Raw genomic sequence first — 12,619 nt, 5'->3', positions numbered from 1 at the left:
TTTCCGGGTGCTAGGTGCCAGAGCTAATCGAATTGCCCTATTGGCTTCAGCTTCCCAAGCTGCCAAAGATCCAGTGGCATTCGCGCTGGGATCAGATAAGAGAGTACTGGCCAAATCCATTGTGTCTGTTTTAGTCTTTTGTTAAGCTAAGCCTTCACTTCATCCAAGAGGGAAGGAATCTTGGTTTGTTTTTTTGTTAAAACCTTTCCCACCTTCCACATCTGGGGGTGGGGGATACAGTTGAGATATTTTGTGCTGATAATATCTTTCTCTCTCATGTTTTCTTAATTTATTTTTAGTGAGTTTTATTTCATATATATATATACACACACACATATATTGCATGCTTACTATAAGTAGATTTAAGAATTGTTGAATAGTTTTATATGTTTGTCAAGGTGTGTTAACCAGAATTTGATTTCTAGGATTTTGTCATTGTTTTGTTAAGTTTGCTCATCTTTTCTTTCAATATAGATGTGCAGGAAATCTGGACCTGCAAGTCTAATGCATGCTCAATAGTTCTAAGAGTTGTTGATAGGTCTGTTAAGAATTTTTTTATGTATGTGTAACCATTATGTTGCTTTTCAGAATTCTTGTTTTGTTAAGTTTTGTTGAAATCTATGCTCACATGTGAGACCCCATACCAGAAAGTTTTAGCTGAACTAGCACAGAGAAAAACTGGATTCAGTGGGACTTGATCACCTCACGTGTCCAGAGTTTTAATTTTTCTGATCTAGCTCATTTATCACTTTGGGTCTGACGCCTCTCTCATACATTTATATACATATTACAGCCAGTTTTGTCCTCTGGGTAGGCAGTGAGGCAGCTATGGATGACTATGGGGTGGACAGCTTGAACCCCTTCCCCACTATCAATCCCTATCATAGTGCCATTATCTCCACACAATGCCTCGGCCGATCACAGTGGTGCAGTTGCTATAGATCAGGGGTGGCCAAACTGTGACTCGGGAGCCACATGTGGCTCTTTCACACCTAGTGTGTGGCTCTTAAAGCTCTTAAAGCTCCCACTGCCCCATTGGCCAGCTTGGAGAAATCTTTGAATCTCTTTAAATAACTTCTACAAGCCAAGCCAGTCAGCAACTTGGAGAATGCATTTAAAGTTGCTTTCTTTCCACATCTTCCCTCCCCTATCTATTTGCCTTCCTTCCTTCCTTCCTCCCCTTCCCTCCCCTCCCCTCCCTCCAACATCTGCTGTTCATGTCTTGTGGCTCTCAAACATCTGACATCTATTCTATGTGGCTCTTATGTTAAGCAAGTTTGGCCACCCCTGCTAGAGATGCTACCCAGGTTACAATCAGAAAACACTGAGAATCCACCAACTTTGTCTGCTGGCTACTGTGTAACTTATGCTCATAGGGAATAGATTAGTGCTGCCATAGTTATGTAATGGCCAGCCACTGTGGCGCAGGCATGGCCCAGGATTTCTCTACCTATGACTAAACCTGTCCTTCTGATATTATTTTGCTCGTGCACATTTTTGCATGATGGCATGGCAGTTGCATCACTTAACTAACTGATAATTTTCCATGCTGTCAGGGAAAAATTCTGTTTCACATACTGTGGAGTTGCAGATGCAGCCACAAGGCAAAAGGGCTGAAACTTTACCACCCACAGCTACCACACAGCCACAGAGCTGATTTGCAGCTATGTGAATATCAAAAACATAAGATCAAAAACTTAGCTCAAAAGTGATTGTGGCTGTTGTGTGAGGTATATCTTGTTGAACATGTTCACTGTGATGCCTGTGTCACCTCTAGCTTCAAAATGGGGCTAGATTCTTGCATCCAAAGTGGTCAAATACATAGCAGGCATGAAAGTCCATATTATAAACTTGTGGGTTGTATTTGGCTTTGTGTATCACAAGCTGTGGTGTCTTCACAGTTATTGCTAATGTAGAGGAGGAAGAATCTGAGGCAGCATCTAGAATGCTCTGAGCAATGGCAAAAATCACCACTAGCATTTTTCTGCAAATACTTTGCAGTATATGCTAACTTCTCTTGCTGACTTATTGTACAAGCACTAACATAAGCTGTTGCACAATAACAACATCTCTATATTATTCATTTTTAAAAAGTTTATACTGCCTTATCTAAAATCCAAGAAAGCTTAGATAATAAATCAAAATATGACATCAGAACAACCACAGAACAGTTTAAATCCAGTAAAACTAACAAATACAATCTAGTCACATCAGTGCAGAGTTCCTGCTATGAGCAACTATCTGGGTTCCTGAGTTTAAAATTCATCCTCTTCCCCGTAGATTAAAAGCATGTTTTTAAAATGCCATCTTACAACTCCTTTGCAATTGTTTATATTGCCTCTACAGGGAATGAATTCTGGAGACCAAGAATGGATGTGCTCCAGCATTTTCTTTGCTCAAAATGCTCCAGAGGTCCCAGGTTCAATCCACAGCACAGAGCAGGACAGAAGGACAGAGCAGTAGCTATCAAGTCATTTTACCTGAGAGCCTGTCAAGCTACTCCATGTCAAAAGAGACAATACTGACCTAAGGAGACAAATGATCTGACTCTATATAAGGCAACTTCATGCTCCAAAGAGCACATTGATGATTAAAGGCTTTTTTCTTTCTTTCTTCAGTCTCCAGAACCTCTCTCACACACAGGACTAACTGGCTCAAGTTTGTTGCATGGGAACCTGAGGCCAGAGGCCTCCTCACTATAGTAAAGATAAAGGTAGTCTCCCATGCAAGTACCAGTTGTTTCTGACTCTGAGGTGATGTTGCATCACAGCCTTTTCATGACAGACTTTTTTATGGGGTGCTTTGTCACTGCCTTCCCCAGTCATCTACACTTCCCCCCCAGCAAGCTGGGTACTCATTTTACTGACTTTGGAAGGATGGAGGACTGAGTCAACCTTGAGCTGGATACCTGAACCCAAATTCCACCAGGATCAAACTCAGGTTGTGAGCAGAGAGTTCAGACTACAGTTCTGCAGCTTACCACTCTGTGCCGCGGAGCTCTTTCTCTTCACTATACAGCCTGCCAAAATAATTCAATTGCAAGCCCAGGGAGATGTCATCAAGCAGCTTGAGCCAGAAGAAGAAGAGGAGGAGGAGTGCATTTCTCTGCACATCATCTTCCCAAACCCATTAACTGGGCATCTTAAAGCCCCTCCAGCTTTGTAGCATGTTCTGCTCTCAAGCCTGCTTTCCCAACTTTACTGTTGACTTAGTTCTCAGACTTTTGCCCTTCCTGCTGATCACTCAGCCCTTCATTTGGATCCCTAGCTTCATACCTGGTTTTGGGTTCTTTCTTCAGCCCTGGAATTCCTTGCCTCTGGACCAGCTTTTCTTTCTGCTTCTTCTTCTGCTACCTCAAACCTCAACGTGACAAACTCTTCTCTTCAGGACAGGGCTCTTTCACCCTTTATTTTGCCATATATTTTCCATTCACACCCAGCTAGGCTAGAACCAAGGGCAGCATTGGTAGGATTGCATTACTGTATTGCAATGCTTATGCTTTTTCTCTTCATTGTATTTCCTCTTTATAGTCTTGTATTAGGAGAATAAAGATTGCTTCATTTGAGATTCTCACTATTCCATTTTCTCTCCCTAATTCAAGTAGAGGCCATTTTTCATGCTACAAGCTTGACACATGTACTTATTTGGATAGAACAAAATGGCATTAATTCAATAAGTTTCTAACAATGTTTATGGATGGGTGGTGTTACCCTAAGTGGTTGTGAGGGTCTCCTGATTTTGTTGGGGGAATTAGCAAGGAGACTCCTGGGCTATGCAGGAAGAGTGTAAGTGGGATCTCCACTGATGTCTACTGGGATTTTTCCCTCAGAAGAACTCTCAAATGAACCAGGCTGTGATTAATGAAATTGTTTTTATTAAAGAGAATTAAAGAAATAAAACCAAACTCATTAATTGGAGAGCACTCTATAATCACACATACAAATTCAGAAAATAAAAGGTGGTAGCTTTATAAAGACAAAGAAGGGAACTTATTCTATGGGACTATATTCACCTATTCAAAGAACAGAGATACGAGAAGAAGGATGAGCAAAATAAACCAGCAGTTCACCAAAGGAAGGAGGGGTACCCAATCTCATGTTGGGGGTGCAAGATAGTGGATGTCCAAACACATGCACATACAGACTCACAGTCACACACTCTGTTAAACAGAGAGTGAATGGAGAAGCCCTTTGAGCTATGACATGATTACTCCTAGAACAATGCTGTGAAGGTAATAGTGAAACAACATATCTGAGCCAACTTCCCCAGCAATTGCAAATGTAATGCAACATTCATGTGAAATGTCTTTTGTGTTTAGTGACCCCTAATAGCCAGAACAAGACAACACAGAGGATTATGGGATTAAAATGTTTTTTTGCTAGGTGCTTATTTAGGATAGCCAGGTAAGAAAAGGCCAGATAAGGTAAGGATGCTAAGAAAGAAGGTTGCATGTCATCACCTTTCTTTAGGTATCAGACTAGTCCTTCTGAGGAAGGAGGAGTTTATGCATAACAGTGGTCTCAGAAGAAAGTCTGTCAGGCCTTGATATTCCCAAACATATTCAAATACTTTTCACAACCCCTTATACACAGATTTACATGTGTAATGTACTCAGTGACGAGGCGTGTAGAAGGCAACATACTTTATTCAAAGGTACATCACAGCAGTGCACACGCGGGCCGGGACCCGCTTTATATACATTTATCCCGGAACAGCCCCCCAGCTGGCCAGCCCAATCCTGGCCAGTTAAACTTCCTGCCACTGATCTTGATAGGCGGAGTCTTTTCCCACGCTGCGCAGGGTGACCAAGGGATTCCCCCTGGTCGCCCTTTACTGCGGGGCCGCGTGGTGCTTTGTTCAAGCACAAGACACTACAACATGCCAAGCACTAAATCCTCCTATGAAAGGGACATAGCAGAGGAATCCTCTGGCATAAACCAAAAGTGGTGTTGGGCTAAAGAGGTGTCCTGGACCCTAGATTCTACCACAAAACAGTCCTACCTGATGATGGATGATTTGCATAGATTGGAAAATGGGTCTTCTGTAAAAAGGAATATGAATAATCTCTTCTGTGTGTGTGGCACTTGCCACACTTAGCAGGGATTCTTTGGGTCAAGTTCTTTCTCTGGATTTTTTGTGTATTTTTTTCCTTGGGACAAACCCACAGAACTATGGTTTGGCTGTTACTGCTAGACTACAGTAAAGATGAGTTTGTAAAACCAATTTGTCTGTCCTGTAGGATATATGGGAGCATTTAAAATAATAAGATATCAGTACTGCAGAGAACAGACTGGTTAAAGTAGCTTTTATGTTGTTCTTGTTTATAATGCCCAGTTTGTCCAAAATAGTGAGTAGCAACTGTTTTGCCAGTTATCTGTAAAGACAGAACCCTTATATAGCAGCAGGTAACAAATTACTGTATAGGACAGTGTAATGAAATGTATTTAACTTTCACCTAGAACATAAAAACTCAGCCCATCTAAGCAGTGTGTTATTGGCAGATAAAATTTGACAGAAACATTGGGAGGGGTACTTACCACAAGGACACACAAAATAATAGAAAGCTGCATACAGGTCCCCTGCCCTTAGCATCATGTAACACTTTTGGGCAAAGAAATGACATAGGAGCATGCCAGTCCATTAACTAAGGCGCAGAGAACTAAACTTGCTGTTTAGAAATATGGCTGAAGACCGTAAGATGTTAGTTGCTGGATCAGACCAGTGGTCCATCTAGTCCAACATTCTTTTCACATAGTGACCAAGCAGTTGCCCAGAGGGCCAGCAAGATGATCATAAGGGCCAAGGGCCAAGGCCTACCCTGATGCTGCTTCCTAGCAGAGGCAATAAGTGAATAAACTGGAAGATATCAACTCCTTGTTGGGATCTAGCAGTTTAAAACCAGGGCCTGCTGAATAAGTCCCATATTTTTCATGGTGAAAACAAAAGCCTGAGGGATTGTTTTACTACAAACCTATCTTTCATTGATCTGTCTAATTCCCTTTTAAAGACATCTACGTTACTGGCCATCACTACATCCTCTGGCAGCAAATTCCACGTTATTCATTTGTTGCATAAAAAGTATTTCTTTTTGACTGTCATATTGTTCTTCTGTAAAGGGGGCACGCACATTCTGGTATTATGGGAGATGAAGACAACATGATCTACTTTATCCATTCCATGGGTAATTTTACTGCTTTCATTTCCTCTTTTAGAGTGCTTTCACACACACACTTTCAATCCACTTTCAATGTACTTTGCAACTAGATTTGACTATATGAAATGGGAAAAACTACTTGCAAACAATCCCTAAATTGCATTGAAACTGAATTGATATCTTATATTTAGAAGAAGAAGAAGAAGATGGTGATATTGGATTTATATCCTGCTCCATGCTCTGAATCTCAGAGTGGTCACAATCTCCTTTGCCTCCCCCTCCCCCACAACAGACACCCTGTGAGGTAGGTAGGGCTGAGAGAGCTCTTGCAGCAGCTGCTCTTTCCAGGACAACTCCTACGAGAGCTATGGCTGACCCGGGGCCATTCCAGCATCTGCAAGTGGAGGGGTGGGGAATCAAACCTGGTTCTTCCAGATAAGAGTCCACATACTTAACCACTACACCAAACTGGGTCTTTAACAGTGAAGTTGGCCAAATCTGAGGACGCTTAAATCTGGTGTCTGGAGCTATTAATAGGTAAGAAAGATCTTTATACTAGCTTGAAAAGGGGCCATAGTATGCAGAAAAATGAAAAATTGGGGAGTTTAAAAAAACTGAAAATGATAAAACGAGTACCTGTAGCTTTTAAAAATGGATTCCCTCAGTAGCTGCTGCTAGGAAACCTCAGTTTTCCCAGCTGGCTTTTTGTGAGTTGAAAGGGGAGATGACAAGACCCTTTCAGGCCTATTTTGGCCTTTGAGGGAGGATTCATTGGGCCAGGACTGACAAGGTTTGCCAGCACCAGGCTGGGAAATTCCTGGAGATTTTGTAGTAGACAGGGTTTGGGAAGAGGAGAGGCCCCTGCTGGATATTATACCCTCAAAACAAGGGATTCCCCCCCCCCCAGGGGACAGATAAGCTTTGTCAGATCCTACCTGGTCACTGGTAGGTGGCTTTGGGGGCATTCTCTAACATGACATCACACAGAAGTGAGCTTATCACATTGATGTTGCAGCCCCTTGAAAAATGCTAGTAGCGCCTGCTTGTAAAACACCATTTAAAGGAAAGGTTCCCTTCAAATGGTTTTTGCAAGCGGGTGTTGCTGTGATTGGTGTGCCTTAACTCCAATTGGTGAATTAGCTGCTTGGAGTTCAGGCTTGCTGTGTGTGTGTGTGTGGCACCTGCATGCAAACACAATTTAAAGGGAAACTTCCCTTAACTGGTGTTTTGCAAGTGGGCACTGCCCACGCCTGAACTCCAAGTGGTGAATTTGCCACTTGGAGTTCAGGCGTGTGGCTGGCAGCCTCCAAGATTTAAAGGGCTATCCCGCAGATTGGTGGGCCACATGCTCTCAATAATCAACTGGATGGTTCTTTAAATCTCACAGGAGGTGAAGGAGAAGGGTGACCACTGGTTGTCCAGCTGGCTGGCAGCAGGCAGGACCCTGTGAAATCAGGGGATCCCCTGCTCCCACCTGGGGACTGGCATCATCTGGAGTTCAGTTTTAATTTTGGATGATCTCTAGGTTCCATCTGGCGGTTGGCAACTTAAGATTTGGCAGTAACCACTGTGTGACTTGATATCATCTAATTTATATGACTGAATTAGGCTTGACAGCTTGCTACTGTTCATCAGCAACCACCCTATGGAATGTAGTGAGGTATAGTGTTTAGATCTTCCAATTAGGTTTGAATCCCCATCTTTCTGGGAAGCTAAATATTGACCAGTCACCAATACTCCCTCTAAGATGTGGAGTCTTGTGAGCAAAAATTCAACTGGAATTTAAAGTTGTGAGCTACTGCATAAATTTGGTCTGGGGACATTTTTCCTGAGCTAAGACAAAAATGTGTGAGCCAGAGGCCAAAAACTGGGAGCTAGCTCACACTAACTCAGCTTAGAGGGAATAATGCCAGTCATGTACTTTCAACCTTCCTCATGTGCAGATAGAAAAGAGGAGAGGAGAATAATGTGAGCAGTTTTGATTCCCACTGTGGAGAAAGGTGGGGTATAAATGAAGTAAATGAATAATAAATATAGCTGAAGATTAAAAGGTTGGTGACTGGCTGAGGACTGAGTGAGGCAGTGAAAGGAGAGAAGATATGGGAGGTGCCAGTGGGAGGGAAAGAGAAATAGGGGGAATACAGGGAAAGTGAGGTGCCACACCACAATTGCTTTAAAGTTCTTTTCCACACAAGTGGGCTACACTTTTCCCAGGTAGAAGCTGCCAGGAGTGGGAAAGAGGGAAAGGTTAAGACAGAGAGGCAGATAAAGGTGGGTAGGAGATAGGGCTGCCAACTCTGCAATCTCTTTTTCTGAGGTACAGTGACCAAAATGGGTCACAGCATACCAAGTGTGTTGACATTATAGGTCCATGCAACAGTATTAAACCAGTTGCTGGTATATCTTCAGTTCTTTTCCCACTAACTCCTAGTATAGAATTTTCTTTTTTCCCTGTTGTTGCTGCACAGTGAGTTTACATTTCCTTGAACTACAGTTCCTTCTCAGTCTCTGCTAGTTCAGACTCCATATTTAGTGTGGATCCCTCCCCCCCCCCCCCCCGCCTCCAGTGTTCATTACTTTACACTTAGCTAAATTAACTTCATGTATTTTATTTATTTATTTATTATTTTAGACTTATATCCCACCCTTCCCGCCAAAGCAGGCTCAGGGTGGCCTACCTATCAATAAAACATTACATAAAACCAATTAAAACAGATATAAACAATAATAAAAACATTAAGATAATACAGGTGCTATAACAAACAGTCTTTAAATGATGGCATATTCAATGATGGCGGATAACAACATGTCCATTCTGTATATATTTTGCATCTTCCGCTGTTACATCCTGATTTTCCATAAAAAAAAAAAAAGGAGCAGGTCTGTGCTTCAAGGTGGATCAGTTCACTTCATTCAGTGTCAGTCTCTGATTTTAGCTATCAAAGGCTTGGTGGAAGAGCAGTCTTGTGGGCCCGGCAAATTTGAGAGAGATCCCTCAGATCCCTAACCTCCACAAGAAGCTCATTCCAGCAGCATGGAGCTGCAACAGAAAAGGCCCTGGCTCCTTAGGGCCAGGGATAGAAAGCAGGTTTTGAAACCCTGACCATAGTACTTTCTGGGGAATGTGTGGGGAAAGGTGGCCCCAAAGGTATGCAGGTCCCTGGCCATATAGGGCTTTAAAGATAAGAACCAGCACCTTGAAGTGAATTCAGTATACAATAGGTAACCGGTACAGTGCTTTCAGTGCAGGCTGAATGTGCTCCTGCAAGGGAAACCCCAGTAACAGTCTGTCTGCAGCATTCTGCACCAGTTGAAGATTCCAGGTTTGAGACAAGGGCAGCCCCATGTAGAGGGCATTACAGTAATCCAGTCTCTAGGTGACCATAGCATGGATCACTGTTGCCAAATCATTGTGTTCAGGGAAGGGAACCAACTACCTTATCAGCTGAAGACGGTAAAAGGCCAATTTGGCAGTGGCTGCTACCTGGGCCTCCATTGTTAAAGAGGGATCCAGGAGCACCTTTGATGCCAACGTAAGCGGCCCTCCATTGAAAGCCGGCAGTGAATTCTCTACTCCCAGGCCACCATGACTTAGATACAGGATCTCTGTCTTCATTGGATTCAATTTCAGTTGACTCAGCCTGAGCCATCCCACCATGACTTGGGAAGCCTGGGCCAGATTTTCCAGGGCACAGTCAGACTGGCCACCCACCAACAGATAGTGCTGGGTGTCATCTGCATACTGATGGCATCCCAGCCCATACCTCTGGGTAATCTGGGCAAAGGGTTCATGTAGATGTAACAACATCAGGGAGAGAACCGGCCCTTGTGACACTCTACATAGAAGCGAGTATCACTGGGACAACTGCTCCCCTATTGCCATCCTTTATTCCCGGCCCTGGAGAAAAGAGGAGAGCCGCTATAAGGCTGACTCCTGGATCCCAGTGTCAGCAAGGTGGATTCCAGTGTCAGCAAATAACTGATGGTTGACTGTGTCGAATGCAGCCAACAAGTCCAACAACAACAGTAATTCATGAGGGTGATCAGAACTGTCTCTGTCCCCTGGCCCGGGTGAAAGGCAGATTGAAAAGGGACATGGAAGTGTCCTTCAGAAAATTCTGCAGCTGCAGACTTTAGCATTTTATTGCCAACTTACAGTTTTGGACTTTTTCACTATCTTGAGCAATTTGGCATTATCAGCAACTTGAGCACTGTGCTATTCTGTCCCAATTTCAGATCATCTATGAACAAATGAATATGAATCTATGAATAAACAGCACTAATCCCAATACCTGTCCTTATGGAACTGCACTACTTACTTCTGTCCATTATGAGAATTTTCCATTTATTCCTACATTCTACTTCCTGTTGTTTAGCCAATTTATAATTCATAAGAGGATTTGCCCTTTTATCCCCTGGCCGCTAAATTTATTCATGAAATTTTTGTGAAGGACTTTCGTTGAAAACTTTTTGGAAGCACAAGAACTCCAAAATGTTGATGATTCTTCCTGAGCAGGGCTTGTTCCTGTGTGCTATCTTTAACACCGAGGGCTTTTTTTTGAGCGGGAATGCACAGGAACACAGTTCTGGCTGGCTTGACATCAAGAGGTGTGGCCTGATATACAAATGAGTTCCTGCTGGGCTTTTTCTTTTAAAAAGCTCTGTGTGAAACAATGGTGACATCAGGGGATGTGATCTAATATGCAAATGAGTTCCTGCTCGGCTTTTTCTACAAAAAAAGTCCTGTTAACACCAGTTTCGACCAGTTTATGTGGAACAGACATTTGGCTAACTGGTCTATAATTCTCTGGATCTCCCCTGGATCCCTTTTTAAGGATCAATTTTACCTCTGCTAATTTCCACTCTTCTGACAAGGTGGCTGATTTTAGTGACAGGTTGCATATACCAATGAGAATATCAACAATTTCACATTTGAGCTCTGAACCCTTGGCCACCTGTCTCCATAACACCTGGAGACATATTAGCTTTTAATTTGTCCATTAGTTCCAGAAATTCACCTTTCATCACTTCTGTTTGATGCTGTTCTTCAGATACCCTTTCCAAAAACAGTGGTTTAGGTATAGGTATCTGTCACATGGAGTTTGCTGCACACTAAGTTGACATTTTTATTTGGCTATTCACTACAGTCCCAAGATCTCTTGCCTTCTCAATCACTGCCAGTTCAGGTTCCCTCACCATTGTCAAAATATTAAGTTTTAACCTTGTTGATAACAATGTGTGATGCTAACGGGCCCACAGCTGTGAAGTGAGTTTCATGGAATGTTCGGAGTGGGTTTGGAGTAGATTTTTCTACTACTGCTGTTGCAACTATTTCTACTAGTTATTCTTTATCAGGTGTCATAAGTGTTCTTGGTTCTACTAGTCTTTATTTATCAAGTGCCAAAAGTGTTCTTGGTTCTGTATAGTGATAGGCAAAACATTCTTCCTTTTGAATCACAATTTTGAGCAAAATTTGTGAACAGTCCTCTTGAACACGTAATAATGTTTGTTTTTTAAAACCAAACACCTAAAATTGTTCTAAAGAGTAGTGCAAATATTTTCACATGGGAAAGCAAAAAACTATTGGGGCACTGTGACCCCTATCTAGTTCTGGAAACCCTTGTGTTTCCTTTATAGTTTTGATGGCTCTTCACATATCTCTGATGGGATATCCATTAATAAATCTCCCATTGCCTTGTCTAGTTGTGTTCTCAGACAAGACCTTATATCATTAACTTCAGCTAATACAAACCTCTGTGCTATTTGTACAAGTGAAGCCAGTCCTGAGCTTTGGGCTGATCAATTAAAAGATCACTAGGCAGACAAAATATACAGACTCTTCTGCTAGCTTTACAATGACTACCATATTTTGACACCAAATAATATAGTATTAAATAATAATAGCGACAAAACCACTATAAAACTGCACTTGCAATGAATTGTTAATGATGTGCGCATCACAAACGACTACAGACTTAAAATTTCTTCCTGGATGCAAATTCTGAAGCAAGTACTCTCATTGTGATGTTCCAGCATTCTGGCTCTGAAACCGTTCTGATCAGAAGCACTTCCAAGCAGATGTGTCAATTGAAATACAGTGAAACAAAAATCTGGAAGTTCCCAAATCAGTCTGATGACCTTTTCCTAGAGTGGTCAGAAACTGAAGACCTGCGGAATGCTGCCTCTCAGCTCTTCCACCAATCAGTACCTTTTCCATATGCTTGTCTGCCACTTATTCGGTTTCTCCTTTGTTGTTTCCTGCCTCATGTATGTAGCCATTGTTTCAGTTGGGGAAAATGGCGTTTAAAAATATAGTTCTGCCATCTTCCATTCTTAGTTTGAAAAAGAGAGGAATTGCATACTACAAACACTGCATGTATTTGTGTGTGTGTGGGCATGTTATAGATGCAGTGAATGAGCAGGGGCAGACAATAAAGCCTGCCACTTTTATGGGAGAACATAAAT

This window comes from Heteronotia binoei, unplaced genomic scaffold, assembly GCF_032191835.1.
Source record: "Heteronotia binoei isolate CCM8104 ecotype False Entrance Well unplaced genomic scaffold, APGP_CSIRO_Hbin_v1 ptg000323l, whole genome shotgun sequence".
In the NCBI taxonomy this organism is placed as follows: domain Eukaryota; kingdom Metazoa; phylum Chordata; class Lepidosauria; order Squamata; family Gekkonidae; genus Heteronotia; species Heteronotia binoei.
The sequence above is the reverse complement of the archived record's forward strand: the minus strand, read 5'-3'. Positions refer to the sequence as shown.